The sequence below is a fragment of the Tinamus guttatus genome, unplaced genomic scaffold, assembly GCF_059628265.1.
Source record: "Tinamus guttatus ecotype Peru unplaced genomic scaffold, ASM5962826v1 Tinamus_guttatus_pri_ptg000466l, whole genome shotgun sequence".
In the NCBI taxonomy this organism is placed as follows: Eukaryota; Metazoa; Chordata; class Aves; order Tinamiformes; family Tinamidae; genus Tinamus; species Tinamus guttatus.
In genome coordinates, this window is record NW_028289000.1 from 244,148 (window position 1) to 259,054 (window position 14,907).

At 53.6% G+C, this 14,907-nt stretch overlaps 1 protein-coding gene across 3 annotated transcripts in view; it reads right to left on the minus strand.

Annotated features, from left to right (window-relative positions):
• The window catches only part of CNTFR (ciliary neurotrophic factor receptor), a 179,997-nt gene extending 168,040 nt beyond the window's left edge, over window positions 1–11,957 (minus strand). For 2 of the 3 annotated variants that reach the window (XM_088532691.1, XM_088532690.1), the window contains exon 1: window positions 11,822–11,957. The gene's annotated coding sequence lies outside the window, so the exon portion shown is untranslated. Of the gene's footprint in view, window positions 1–8,942; window positions 8,961–11,821 lie in introns of those variants that run through there. The other variant, XM_088532692.1, reaches the window with a different exon arrangement.
• Between the last annotated feature and the right edge of the window lie 2,950 nt (window positions 11,958–14,907).

Below are 14,907 nucleotides of genomic sequence, written 5' to 3' on the forward strand. Positions count from 1 at the left end.
CCAGCAGCAGCGATATTTAAGTTGTTCTTTTGTTTGTTTGTTTGTTTGTTTTTTAAAGTCACTGCCTAGCTCCTGAGTATGTAGCACAAGGAGGTGCTTGCTCCCGTAGCACAAGGCTTGTAAAAAAAGGGGGCTTTGCAGTAAGTGATACCCATCTCCTTCAGAAAAGAAAACAGAAAGGACAGCAGCTAGAAAAACAGGTGCTAGAGCCAGCAGCTAGAGGAGCAAGATTTAAGCAAGGAGACCCCAAATAAATAAATTAAAAGTTATCAGGCACTCCCTAAGCAGTCACAGCTTGAGCAGCACATGCTCACTACAGATACAGGAATGGATTTGCTGTGGGTGACTTCAGGTCCAAATCAAATTTCCAGCAAGGAAGCCACAAACAACTAGGGAAAGACACTACAAGGGCAAGCTCACTATAATATTTTAGTCCTCCCCTGGTAGGGAACCACAGCTACAACACCCTGGAAAAGGTACACCCTATCCAGCCCAACAATATGCTCCCAAGGCCCATATCCCTGAGGCATCACCCCTATGCACAGTCATTACTTTTTGGCCCCAGACCCTGCAGGGCTCTGCACTTACCTCTGGCCACTTCCCTAGCCAAGAGCCTCACCCTGCAACCTCACAGCTCTGGAAACCATTTCCCAAGGGCTCACTCCTACCTTGCTCTATAGACTAAAACACTTGTCTTCTGGCAGAGCTTCTGGCTATCATGGGATTTGATTCCCTTTGCTTCAGCTGGAAAGGCCTAACTGAGACACAGGTGGGCAGAATCTCTCATCTTTCAAAAAGGCCAGTTCCTTTCTTAACAAGCTCTTAGGCAAGCAGCAGGGGCAAATAATCTCCTCGGGTCTGAGCAGGAAGAAACCGCAACAAACACAAAGGTGGATTTAGGCATAGCAGAAGAGCGAGTGAGAGAAATTACAGAGATTGGCAGGAAATAGCACAAGCTTCAGCTTTGGGAAAATACCAGCTAACACATGCAAGGAGAATGATCTACAGTAGAGACATTCAAAGGGAGGCAGAAATCTGGGAAAAATTAATGTCCATCATCAGAGATTATTGGTGGGGGGCAGCAGGCATCCAGGGCTTTGAAGCACAGAGCAAGAAAGATGGGGACTCTACCTATGACAGATGCCACCTCTGTAAAAAAGGCAGAGGTGCTGTTGGGATATTCTGCCTATGTGGTACTGCCCTTTGCACAAGGATGTCTTCAGAAAGACAGTCCCAGATTGCATGGAGCCCAGGCATAGGGGTAACTGGAAAGGTTAACCAGCTAGGACTCAGCAGAATGAGGAGTCCTTGGTTTCTCATCTTAGGTCTAGGAAACCCTTGCTGTTTTGTCCAAGCTACCTCTGGAAGAAGTTAGATGACAGACCACTAATTAAATTCCTCCATCTCCTTAGTCTGGCTGACAGGAGCAGCCTCTGGCTTATTGGTAGCTGAATTCAATGCTGTAATCACTTGTGACACAGCCTTGCTCCCTCCATGGATGCTGACTCTGCCCTTAAAAGCCAAGATGTATTTTGGTTAGTGTTTCTGATAGAAAGCAGCTGCTCTGCATCCTCCATGGTCATGGTGGTAGATGCTGGGCCCCGCAAGATGAACCACCAAGCCAAGTACCATCAGCTGAGTTAAACCAGCGCTGTTCTACTGAATGATGCTGTCCAGTATTCTCTTAACAGCCACCTGGCCTGCAAAATGCTGCTACTGGGGGGCAGTGAGACATGAGAGGGCTCTGAAAATACACACACATGTATTTTCTATGCAGATACTACATACAATCATAAAGAGGGAAACAAGAGCCTGGCAAAACCTGCAAAATACTACTGTCTCTGGCTAGACTTTACCATGGTGGGATGGGTCTGGCCAGGGAAAAGGTGGATTTGAACCCATTGTGCACAAAGCCCTCAAAAGCATGCTGGAAACCAAACCCAAAACTGGCTACCAAGAGAGTGCTCTAGCTTTGGTGCCTACAGCTACTCTGGCTCTGTGCACCCATTGCTCCAGAGAGGATGCAATATCATCATTCCCCTCGGCTCAGCTCACACCCAGACAGCAGCAGCAGTGCGACTGCCCGAAAGAGATTACAACACATTGGAGCTTGCAAATATATGTTCTGTGCAGGTATCTTTTCTCCACAACCTGGCTTCCAGATGGAGACATGCATCTGCACTTGTCCCCGGGGCAGACAGCAGCAACAGAGGCATCCTCTGGTGCTGCTCCCTGCCAGCATAGCACAGCAAGGCTCCGGAGTGACAGCCTCCAGGGACAGGAGAGCAATTTACTCACCACGCATGGACAAGCACTCGCCTTCCTTGCTGAAAGCTGCCAGAAAAGACGCTGATTAGTGGCACTCGTCCTGGTTATCCTGTAGACACCCTGCCTGCCGGGATCTGTGCTGAGAACTGACCAACTCACTGCTGCTCGCCAAGACCTCGGTCAGCCACTAGCAAGAGAGGGCCGAAGGGGTGGGATGGGGTCATATGTGGGAGTCCCTAATGTTGCCTTCTCCCTCCCTGTGCCTCTTCCCCAGCACGCGTCCTGTTTGCATCTGCTGCTTGCGCACACAAACGAGCATCCTCTGCCAGCTGATCCCAGCGCAGCCCGAGCAGCGGGACAAGGGGAAGCCAAAATCTGTTTCCCTTCACACAGCCACGAGTAGGGCTGCTCTCCAGCCCCCACGCTTTATTGCTAGTGACAGCGGAGACAGGAGGAACCCAGCTGGATCCCTCCAAGGCAGGCATGGAGCAGGGGGAGCCAGCGCAGAGCCAGCACTTAGGAAAAAAGCATCTTCCTCTTGACGACTCAGCAAATTTGATCTGGAACTGGCAAGAGTGAATAAATGCAAAGCTTACAAATGTCATTTCGGGGGTTCAGTTACCAGAAGAACTAGAGAGAGAGAGAGAACCAGATAAGCACATAGGGTTGTGCCACGAGCCAGATGCCCTGCTTTGGTCTATGCAGGATATTTACTAAGTGTCCTGCAGTTGGCATGAGCTGTCAGCAACTCAGGAAAGCTGGTTTTCTGCCACCAGTTCAGCTCTGGCACCTCAAGGAAATCCCAAAGCCACTCCAGGTCACAGTTTTCCCCCTCTTTTAAAAACTGTGATGGCTCCCTGCAACCTCAGACCATGTCAATGTTGAAGGCTGACCATGGTGAGCAATGCTGGGGACCTCTCCTATGCAAGACTGGCTCTGCCCTGTGCACAGAACTCCTACCTGGACAAAACAGCATTGCTGGTCTGGCTTCAGGTGAAGACACCCCGAAACTAGGAAAGACAGATATTGCATACTCTTAAAATCAGGTGCCTAGCCTGGCTTTTGGAGAAGTTACCCTTTGCAGAGGAGCAAGCTAGGGTGAACATGAAGTCACTGATTCAAAGCAAAGAGGAGTGAGAGGAAACAGATGTGTCTATATACAGAAAACAAACAAACAAACAAAACAAAACAAAACACTGTGCAGAACGAGGACACAGAGCATCTGTGAGACCATTCCAGTCCTTGCCCTGTCTAAACAAGCCCCAAGGACTTGGTGTGTCTTGTCACTGCTGGGACCATGCCCTGAGCTGGAGCCCAGCAGGCTGGATGCGCAGATGGGAAATGGGCTTTTTATCAATAGCAGCTTCCTAGACTTCTAAGGCAGGGATGCCGCCACTGGAAATCCCCAGGTGCGTGCCAGAGGTGTCCTGCAGCACACAGGCTTCCCAGATCCCAAACCACGTGCTCTGCAGGCAAAGTCATTGAAACTGCAGCCAAAAGGGGAGAGTCATCCCAAGCACTCTGGGAGTTGGGACATGAAGACATGTCCCCATCACACAAGGGCAGGGTGGCCCGAAACACAAGTGGTTGCTACCAGGTGTCTTAGCAGGTCTGAGGCAAAGCCAAAAATATTATATTTATATATCTATCTATGTATATATGCATACATATATACACAGCCATATATTGCCCAGGTAATACCCGTGATCATTCCTCCACTGATTTCAGCAATGCTTGGTGACCTGACACAAATCCCTTGGGCAGGAGACAGAAAAGCCTCTGCTGTTCCCAGAACCATCTCAGTAAGACCACAGGCACCTCCAACCCAAAAGATGAACCCCACCTCTCTGAACCCCAACAGAGAGTGGTTTCAGATCACCCAGCTGTACACAGGTAGCAGGCAGCACTAAGTGAGCGTGACAACGTGTCTGTGCAACATGTGTGGCAAATCCATCATGCCAGAGGCTTGCTGTGGGAGGAAACTGGCCCCCAAAAAGCATACCAGCTCCTGACAGTACACCCTGAATCCTCCCATCTCCCGAGTTCCTCACAAAAAGTAGCCTCCTACCGGTCAGTGGTTGCAGCATCCCAGGAAAAGACGATGGGCTGGGCACAGGTTTGCAAATGGAATGAGCTAAAACCCCTCTGCAGGGCCTCATTCCTGGAGAATGCTGAAAACCCACCCTTCTGGGAGCAAATGCTCCAAATCGCCCTTCATTTGGGCACATCCCGGAGAAAACCCATCTTTCCCCAACAAGTAGTTATTTGCGGGTACTTTTTTCCCAGAACACTATTATTTCCAGAGCTTGTTTCTAAGTGAGAGTCCCAGAGGAACGGACAGAGCTTTTTTGATCAAATCTCAGAGCAGCAGCTGCATTTTGTTCTCCCTCCTTCCTTTTAATGTATTTATTTTTTAAGCCCTCATTCAGAGGAAAGGGAAGTGATGCACAAAAGGAGGCTAAATCACTCTTTGGCAAAGTCTGGAATAGGCTGCCTGCCCTTTGCATCCCAGAACCACGTCCTAACCGCAGGAAAGGATACATCTTTATTACTGCCGGCATTATTTTTAGGCCATGGGTAAAACGAGTGTAGTGCAGAGATACCCCTGTTCCCCTCAGACACGTTGTGTGGTGAACAAGCAGCAGATTCTCTTGCCCTCACTTCTCAGCTTGCAAACCCTCTCCATCCGCTGTCATGCGTCTCTCGGATGATGCGGTTGTTCCCGCATCTGCATGGGATTTGGGGATCAGCCTGGCTAATCTGGGGCTCTGCGCCTGGGAATTTGCAGCACACAGTGCATTGCAATGACAGGCCTCAGTGGTCATCCAGAAAGAGGCTGTTCCTGGAGCAGTGATGGAGAGGCCAAAAAGCAGCTACCTTTCTCCTCCTCCTCCTCACCTGTATCCTGGCATGGACTCAGAATCTCTGCAACATGCAAGGCCACCCTGGACACCTTGCAAAACCTTGCAAGGGTGCACTGGAAGCATTGGAGAGGTTGAGAACACCACCGGGAAGCATGAGAAGGAAGGGAATACCAGTCTGCAACAGTGCATTCACTGCCATGTAATTAAAAACAGGCACATCCCCTTGTGACAGCCAGCCTGGGGGCTGTGCCTGGTTACGCATTTGCTTCTGGGGGATTGCAATCCTACCTGCAAGCACGGAGCTGGTCAGTGGCACCACTGCAGAGCAGGATGATCACAGCATCAGTGAAGCCCAGGGCTGAGCCTGTGCAGCTTCGAGGAGCACCCTTCCTTCCCAGGAAATAAGCATGAATAACAGCAGCTGCATCCTCCACAGCATGGTCACGCGTCTGAGAGGCCCATTGCTAGTCCTGGAGTTGTGCACGTCCTTCCAATGGCCCTCGGGTGCTGAAATCAAGCCCCCGGCCATAGAGATGCTCCAGCAGTGGTGGAGGCCTCAGCCCTGGCGGGGAAGGGATGTGTTAAACGACCCACGCCAGGAGTCACGCCTCAAACTGGCTTTGCTTCAGACCCAGATCCCATTCCAATGCAGGGACAATGTTGCCCGCCAGCCTCTTGGCTCACCTGTGCTCCTTGGGGTGCTCCCCCAACTGTATCCCCTCGCCCAGGAGGGGCTGCAGACTGTTTGCACCCAGCCAGGTCCAGGCTAGTCACATTTATGTGGCTCTCTGTGTAACACAACACTCGTAGAGGTCACGATTCCTCCACCAGCTGCTGCCAATTCTGCAGCCGCGGCTGCATTACGGTGTCATTTCATCACCAGCCTCCCCAGCCTCCCTTCTCCTCCTTCCTCCACCAAGCAGGGAGCAACCGAAAGCAATCTCCATGGGGAAAAAAGAAAGGAAAATTCCCACATTGCACACACTTGTGCTAATTCTGCCAACTGCTGCACTTCTTGTGACTTTGTGAAGGTGATTGAAAGCTGCCAGCAGCACCAGAGAGTATCGCCAGCCACCTGGACTCCAGCACTGATGCTAGAGCCATCTCCGAAAAGCAGAGCAGTAGCCCGTGCAGTGCCCAGATCTGCTCCCAGATAGCTCGGAGTCACAACCAGAATCCCTGCCGCAAGGGGACATGGAGACTTAGAGTGCTAGGGCTAACAAGGACCCAACTTCACACCATCTAATTAGGAAGCACCCTCAGACACAGTCTTCTCTTCAAACCATGTCAGCGTCTTCAGACACAGTCCCAAGTTGGCTTGAACTCTTTCCTCTCTTCCTTCCGGACCTCCTTCCACTTCGCCAGGCATTTCAAAACAAATAATCTCCCCGGCCTAAGCACCCTCCCTCCCTGGGCTCCTCAGGAGTCTTATAAAACATCTGGGGAAGTGACCTTGGTTACGTGCACACACACACCAAGCTGGACGCACGCCTCAGGCAGACCAGCGGAGCAGGGCAACCGAGGTGCCTGCTTCTCTCATCTCCCCCTTCTAGTCACCATCATGTTACTTCCAACAACACTTTCCTGGGAGAACTGGAGCATTTTCAGCGTGTCAGTCTCCTAAAAGTATTGCCTGAGGGCTTGTGACAGAAACAGCTAAAGGGCTTGGCATCTGGCAGCAGCAGGATTTTGAGAAACTAACTATTTAGAAGTTAATACGTCGGAATATTATCAAGCATCAGCATTTCAGACCAAAAGCTTGGCTTCTGTTGTCAAGAAGCCATGCATGAACTGAAGGTATCCAGTTTCCCACTATTGCCAAAACTTAAGTAGAGAATCAATTGGAGGGGGGAAAAAAATGCCTGCAAATAGGCTAAACGGATATTAATGATCAAAATTCAGAGAAAATAAATATTAAATCCTCCCAAGTTTGCTATGAGAACAGCATCTCTTTATTTGCCTTCTGCAAGGTTTGCTATAAAAAGAGAGAGATCCTGGGGTGCGGTACGTATACATACCTGCACACATTCGTGGCTGGAGTAATAGATTGTAAGGACAGAAGACATTATTACAGCTGAATTCATACAGACGTCCATAAATACATCCTAAAAAGATTCATTCTTATGCACTCTGCCCACATATGTGCATCGCCTTATATATTATATACAAACACCCATATATATGCATGGAGGTAGACAGATAGATAGTGAGGTGGATAGGTATCACCATACATGCACACACACCATGCTGCAAATAGATCTGATGGAAAAGTTTTTGCTATTTTGAGAGAACATGACCCTGAGGAGAGACATCACATACGAATTTCACATCCAGCAGCAAAACGAAACCCTAATGTGATTCATTTTAAACACTAACCCTGGATCTAATCTAATCCTTGCTCTGCATTATGGCTCTGGAGAGCAATTAACGCCATGCTGGGTGATCCCAGCTCCCCCGAGACTCGGTCCCTCTCCCCCTGGTTCCAGGCAGGCTTCCCTGTGCGCTTCCATCCACGCTGTGGCTGGAAACTCCCACACGGATCCCGTGGAGCATCCGCCCGGCACGATGTGACTCCCATCGCAGGGGCAGGAGCGGCGCCAGGGGCAGGATACCCAAAGCAGCCTGTGGTCTAGGCATGGCTTTAACACCTGGATTCCTGAAAAAAAAAATGTGCAAGGGGGCCCTGGAAGGGCTGGGACGGTCCAGAGCAGCTTTGCATCCTCCGCCTTCGCCATTGCCAGCGAGGGGGATTCCAGCAGATCTTGTGCCCCCTAGTGTCATCCCGGCGAATTGGGCCAGCACCAGAACCAGCTGCAGGGACACGGCCGTGTCCAGCCCTGGTTGCATTCGGATGGAACAAGCAGTGCCCTTACCTAAACCATGGTGGGACAACAGATCGTGTCCCACTGGCCCAGGGAACGCAACTTAATGCCGTTTCCTGTAGGGACACCTTTGGGATGGAGGGAAGCCCAACCGTGGCATGTGCTGGTCCCCTGAAGCACCCGTGTGCAGCGAAAGCCCCGCGGGTACCTGCACACCCAGCACAGCGCTGTGTCCACCGCGCTCCTGAGGAGCGTCAGCAAACTATTCCCCACCAGCGGATCACCCGAGCAGTGTCCCTGGAGAGGGGCCAAGGGGAGGAGGCAGGGAGCATCTGCAGTGGCCACTGTCCAGAATATAGCTCCTCCTAAAAATAGATGGTCCCTGGAAGGGCACGGCCTTTCCAGCTAACAGGAAAGCTCAGTGCTAGGAGCTTGCGGTTCCGGATGACAGAACTTCAAAGTGCACAAGTGCAAAGCAGCAGGGACTCTGCGTGAAGCCCTCATTTCATGGCCTGTGCGAGACCAGCACTTGTGGCATTGAGCCCTGGCTGCTGCATGTAAAGCAAAGAGCCCGGGACCCAGTGTCCACGTGGTCCTGCCTGGTCTGGCCTGGTGAATATATCCAGCATCTCCTGGGAAAGGGCACGTACTGGCTGCACGGCTAACAGGTCAGTGAAAGCAAAGCTGACTCACAAGCACGCCGAAATTGTGCACTTAGACCATGCTAAAAGAAAAAAAAATCACAACTCCCAGGCCTCAGTTTCCCCATCTGTAGAGCGGGCGTGATGCATCTTGTCTTCTCTCTTATTTCATGCATCTCACCTATTTCAGCCATCAGCTCTTGGGAGAGAGGGGGGAAGACACAACCTACCGCCCCCGCGTACGGCACCGAGCGAACCGAGCCCCATCCGGCGCATGCTAGCGGCACACTAACAAACCTCAGCAACCCATCACCAAAATTTGGAGGAATTCTCCCCAGGGCACTGACCTGAGCGCTCTGCTTTCTTCTGCAACACCGAGCAGGGACTATAGCTTAGAATAATGGGGAAGTAACTCAGTTCAGTGCTGACAAAGCATCACAAGCCCCAGCGGGGTGGGAGGGGAGGAGGTGTCCTTCCCTCACGCTGCCGTGTTCGGTATACATCATGTTTAGGGCCAGGCATACGTCACCGGCACAAAATGGACAAATTGGAGGGATTTCAGGAAAACGAGCGACAAAAATGATCAGGCGGCGGCAGGGATTGATTTACAAGGGAAGATTTAAAAGGGCTGCGATCCATCTAGCTGGGCTGAGCACGCACCGGCAGAAGGAGTTGGATGCTAATTCGTAAGTGGGGTGAAAGTGAGAGGGGAAGGAATAATTTAGCATCTTGAGCAGCGGTCGGATGAAATTAAGGGGAACACTGGGCTGAGCAAGGTATACAAAAAAAAAAAAAAAAAGAAAAAAAAGAAAAACAAAAAGGCAAGCCCAAAATTCCTCTCCTAGTTGTCCGAGATTTAATCTCTCTGGCAAAATAAGCGCCAAGTGCCCCAAACTCCAGCCACCTAGAGCTAGTGACCTTGGGGACAGCCCTGCCTAGGGCGCTTAGGAAGCTGTGAACCCCTCACCCTCGTGCACATGCAGTGTGCCCCCTCCCCATCCCCAGCTCCCACTCGGGAGAGCAGCAGGGCCTCCACATTAACCCGCCGCGCACAGAGGCTTCGTACTAGCAGAAAAGCGGCAGCTGGAGCCCCTAGCAGCGGTGGGGAGATCCCTGCAGCCAGACTCAGGTTTGCACAGGGAAAAGGCGCCGAGCGAGCTCCCTGCAAAGCCGGAGGTGCGAGCGCAGCGCTGGCGCTCGGGGATTTGCACACACACACACACAGAGCACATTACTCAGCAGCTCCCATCCGCCAGGCGCAATGGCAGTGGCAGCGATGATGAACGGCGGAGCCGAGCTCGCTCCACGGCCGCGCAGACGGCCCCGGCCTCGCGGCGGAGGCGAGCGCCGTGCGCTGCTCCTGCTTGCCTGGAAAATCAGCCAGGGCTCCCAGCGCCCGGGCTTGCGCCTGCAGAACTCCTGCCACTGGCTTCGGGGAGCTGGCCAGACCGCGGAGAGGCTGAGCCCGTGCTGAACCGTTATTTATATGTGAATATGCATTGCGAGCTGTGCAGCTCCTTCCTCTGCCAGCCCGGGGGCTGCTGAGCACCTTCAGTGATAGGGAGGCTCAGCACCCTGGCAGGATCAGGCCCTCCCGGTGCAAGACGAACTGAAAAATAATGAGCAATCACGAGACTGTGCCTTGGCCTGTTCTGATAGCCAGCTCCAATGGGTTAGTTCTCCGAAAGGGTCTTTGCAGAGTCTTACAGACTCAGTGCTCACCTTGGCATGCCTCGGGAATACTGCCCTCACCAGCAAGGGGCTCCTGGGTGCAGGGAGGCATCGCTGACCCTTGGCCATGAGTATCCCTTGCATGGGAATGGAGCTGGAGCGGCAGTGGCTTTTTCCCACATTTTTGCTCGCTTTGGCAGCAAGGCAGTGAGACCAGCAGCCCCCTGCAACACACAGACCAAGAGGGATCACAAGGGCTGCGCGCGGGTCCCACTGCCTGCAAAGGGAAACAACGTGTGTGCACACAGCAGCAGCATGTCTAGAGCTAACCAAGCAAAATCCTCGCAGGCGGCAGCAAGTTCTTGAGCAAAGAGCAATGTGAGAAAAGGAGCTGCAGGACTGTCCCAAAGAAAACCTCCCTAAGAAAACCCCTGCGCACACACGGAGCAACAAGAGACAGAAATCAAACTGCTTCGCAGGCAGTCCCACTTTCTGCAACCTGTGCTGCAGATCCTGTATGCCTGTCGGTAAGCACAGGGTGGGGAAGAAGGGGAAGCATTGTGCATCGGCTTCCTAGGAGAAAGAAATGCCAGTCTTAATACCAAAAAAAAGTTCAACGGCTGGAGGAGCCAGTGGTAGCCAAAACATGCAGCCCAGGTCCTAGCCCCAGTGAAGGCAGCAAGAATTAGCTCACGCCCTGGTTGCATTCCCAATCCGGTTTTAAGATTGCAGTGGGGGAAGTCACCGCGATCTGGAAATGTCAGGGAGTTTGTGTGGCGCAGGGAACGGTGTATATTATGCAATTCTGGAAAGCAGCCCTCGCGCACACACTCGGGATGAACTGCCTAGCCCTGGCAGAGCAGTTCCACAGAAGCACCGAGCAGATGAGTTTCTTATAAAACCTCCCTCCTCCGCTCGCCCCATAACTAACTAACTAACTAACTAAATAAATAAATAAAAACAGCCTCAATCGGTCTGGCCACAGAAAAGAAAGGGCACACTGCGCCTTCAGAGAAATCGAGAAAAAGGAAAGAGAAGGCTGCTCTCCCGCCCGGCAAACCTCCCGCTCCCGAAGAGCCACCCCGCAGCCGGCGCCAGCGTCGCTCGTGTCGCGCGGGGTCGGGTCCCCTCCCTGCCTTCAACCTGACGCCGCTCGCGATGCTGTCCCGGCGCGGGGCGGGGGGATTGGACGGGGTCCCCCCGGGGGGTTAAACCGCCCCAGGGATGGCGGGGAGCGGGGCGGGGGGACGTGCAGGGACCACGCGAACTTTCCGCCCATCCTTCCCCCCGGGAACGGCCGGACACCGGAGCAGGAAACAAAGTTGCTCCAATTGCTTCCCTGCCCGTGACCGGGGCCGCGGGGGAGGCGGCGGCCCGCAGACACGCGTGGGGAGCCGCCGGGGGCACAGAGCGTTTCCGCCGCTCATCCCCGCGCGGCTTCCGCGTCGGGCACCACGGTGCCCCGCGCACGGACACGGACGCGGGAGACAGAGCCGCCCACATGGCCGCTCCCGGGACACCCACCCGCGACACCCACCCACCGCCGCGTACTCACGGCGCCCGGCTCGCCGCTCCCGGCGCTACCCCCGCGCAACCACCGGCGGCTTCTGCACCGGCTCGGGGGCTATAAGCTCTTTTAAACTCCAGCGCATAACCCATGTGACCGCAGAAGCCACTGGTAGCGAGCGCCGGGGAGCCAGCGATGAGCTCAGCCCCGCACCCCCCGGCACGGCGCGGCCGCCGCCGCCCCCACGCGCGGCCGCCCCACGCGCCGCCCCCCCCCCCACCCTCCTCGGGGGGCTCCGCTTGTGCGCGCCCCACGCGGGCCCCTTTCCTCCCCCACGGATCCGCCCCGCGCGGGCACCCTCCCAGGCGGGCGCCCCCCCAGCCCTTTTGCCTGCCGTGGGAGCTGCCCTGCGAGACCCCGCTTTGGGACACGGCTCCGAGGGTGCTGGCCGTGGCCTCCATACCCTGCTCCCTGCCCGTGTCCCCTCTCGCCCAGGTACCCCCAAAGATGCCTGGGAAAGGCCCCACGGTGCTGCCCAAAGTGCAGGGCTCCCCCGGGGATTTGTCCCCCAGACCGTGGGACGTGGCCCTGCACGAGGGCCACCTGGGCTGCCAGGCTGGGGTACCCCCTCCGGCTGTGCCATGGCGTGATCCAGGAGCTGGGATTAAACGTGCCCGTCGGGGAAGGGACACAGGGCAGGCCCGGCCGGGCAGGTGCAGGCGTGTGAAGCTGGGGCATGCCAGCGACACGTGTGAGGAGGCAGGGCTGGCAGGCAGAGGGCTTCGCCGCGAGCTGAGTTATGGAAAATGACTCTTTCCAAGGAATTGCTAAAATTAAAGCAGCACCGAGGCCAGGGGAGCAGGAGCCAAAGGGGAGGGTGAGCAAGGACACCCGCGCTGCCCCCGGGGCTAGGAAGGGCGGTGCAGGCAGCAGGCGCAGGGCACAGCTCCCTGGCAGAGCTGCCGCATCCCCCACCACTCCTGTCACCCCCGGGGGGGAGCTGCAAATGCACCGGGGTGGGTTGGGGAGGGCATTTAGGGAAAGGCTGATTCCCACCCTGGAGGTATCAGTGCAGGGAATGGCTCTTCTGAGGGAGACCCACCTCCAGCTGAGTGCCAGCACGCGGGCAGCGTGACTCGGTTTCCCCAAGCACTCACCTGGTAGCATCATGGTGAAACAGCCTAGGGGCAAAGTGCCAGCTCCTCCGGGAGCCTCAGAGCACCGTGCAAGTCCTTACGGGAGCCCTCTGCTCCAGGACCACCCAGGGGCTATAGCAGGGCCAAGGAGCCCTTCCTTAGGCATCAGCACCCAGTTCCACCACAAAGGTTCATTGCAGCTTACAGACATCCAAGAGCTCCCAGCACCAATCCCCATGACTCAGGGAAGAGTGCACGTGAGAAAACTCCGCAGAGAGGGCTTGGGACAAATCCTGCCCTTGGCATGCTCCCAACTGCACTGGCAACCCCGCACTTCTGCTCTGCTTGCACCGAACAACAGCAGCAGCAAACCTTCTTCCTGGCTGTCCCATTAAAAATAAACAGAAATTTGAAATAAAATAAAATAAAATAAAATAAAATAAAATAAAATAAAATAAAATAAAATAAAATAAAATAAAATAAAATAAAATAAAATAAAATTCTTTGGGCAAACCTGCCAAGACATTTGGTTTTATTCCATCTATATAAAAGTAGATCAAATGAAAGATACCCCTCTCTGAGCAGCACTGGCCTCACACAGGCACAGTGACACAACCAGGGAAAGGGGGCTGGTTGGAAGCCAGGTTTTGCTTAGTTTTTCAGCAATTCTGCTAAAAAGCTACCATTAATTGGATGGAAATAATGATGTTTTGCCTCAAATGAAGGTCCAAAATAAATTATCTGCTTATTGTTACTTGTTTTTGCCCATGAGGAATAACACGCACGGAAGGGTTCGGGGGGAGTTTGCTGTAGGCAATACTGGTTCTTGAACACTTCAAAAGCAGGAGAAAAACAGAGCACATAACTGATTTACCTGCACTTACCCAGCAGCTCTTAGCAGAGCTATGGAAAAAGTCATGCTCTCCTATGCAGAGCCACTGAATCTGGCTGAAATAGTCACAAAATGGAAGGGAGGAGGAAAAATATATTTGCTTCCCCCTTCTTCACCCTTCCAGCCCTACTCTCAGCCAGGAGCAGCAGCCTGGGATTATGGCCAGTGTCGCATATGAAAAAGTGCAAGGAAAAGCTGTGGGAGAAATGGAGGCTCTTAGGTGCTCCTGGGAAAGGGGTCAGGAGCACAGGCAGCTTTCAGGGGCAGGGTTGGAAAGCACCAGTGCTTTCCAGGATCAGACAGGAAGAGAGGTGGGTGCAGGGACCCAAATCTTCCCTATCTTAGCAGCCATCGTTGGACCATAGCTCAAGCTGCTTTTCCAGCCACTGTGTCCTTGGGCAGTACCGGGGCTTGGTGTCCCATGGTCCTCTTGCTGATGGGGCCACTGGAGCCATCTCCAGTCCAGCTGCTGGGGACCATTCCGGGAGCATCTCCAACAAAACCCTCCACTGTCCTCATTGCAGGCCACCCACCTGCCTCCTCAGTGGTCCCTGGAGCAGGGGAAGGGCTGATCCACAGCTGCCTTTTTTTTTTAGGGACACCTAGGGGAGCTCCAGGGATGGTGTTTGCCTGGTTGCATCCATCTCCCCAAAGTTAAAGGTCTATAAGGAGAGAACCTGACCCCAGTGTCCTTCCAGACCTCCATGGCAAACATACAACAAAATCTCTCACAGATTATGCAGCCATTGAGTGAGACAGCTGAATGATTACTCGTGAATCATTTATTCAAAGCAAAAGTCCAAATTCCTGCCGCAAACTACTTGCAGGCAACATGTGCATGAGTTTTGTTCTAGTGCTCTGAAGCCAGTGCCCTGTTGAGGGACAACAAGACACCGGGTCTGAGCCACCCGCTCTTCCAGCAGGAGCAAGGTGAACAGGAGACATTCCCAAACAGAGCAGACGTGCAGGGGACAGGGCAGGCTGCTCGCCAACCTCTGCCCCAAAGTGGGTACTGGCATCTGGCAAAGCCTCTCAGCGCTGCTGCTGCCACTGCCGTGTAAGATTTCGATGACAAAGTACCTCCTGACACCTGTTATAAATAACGC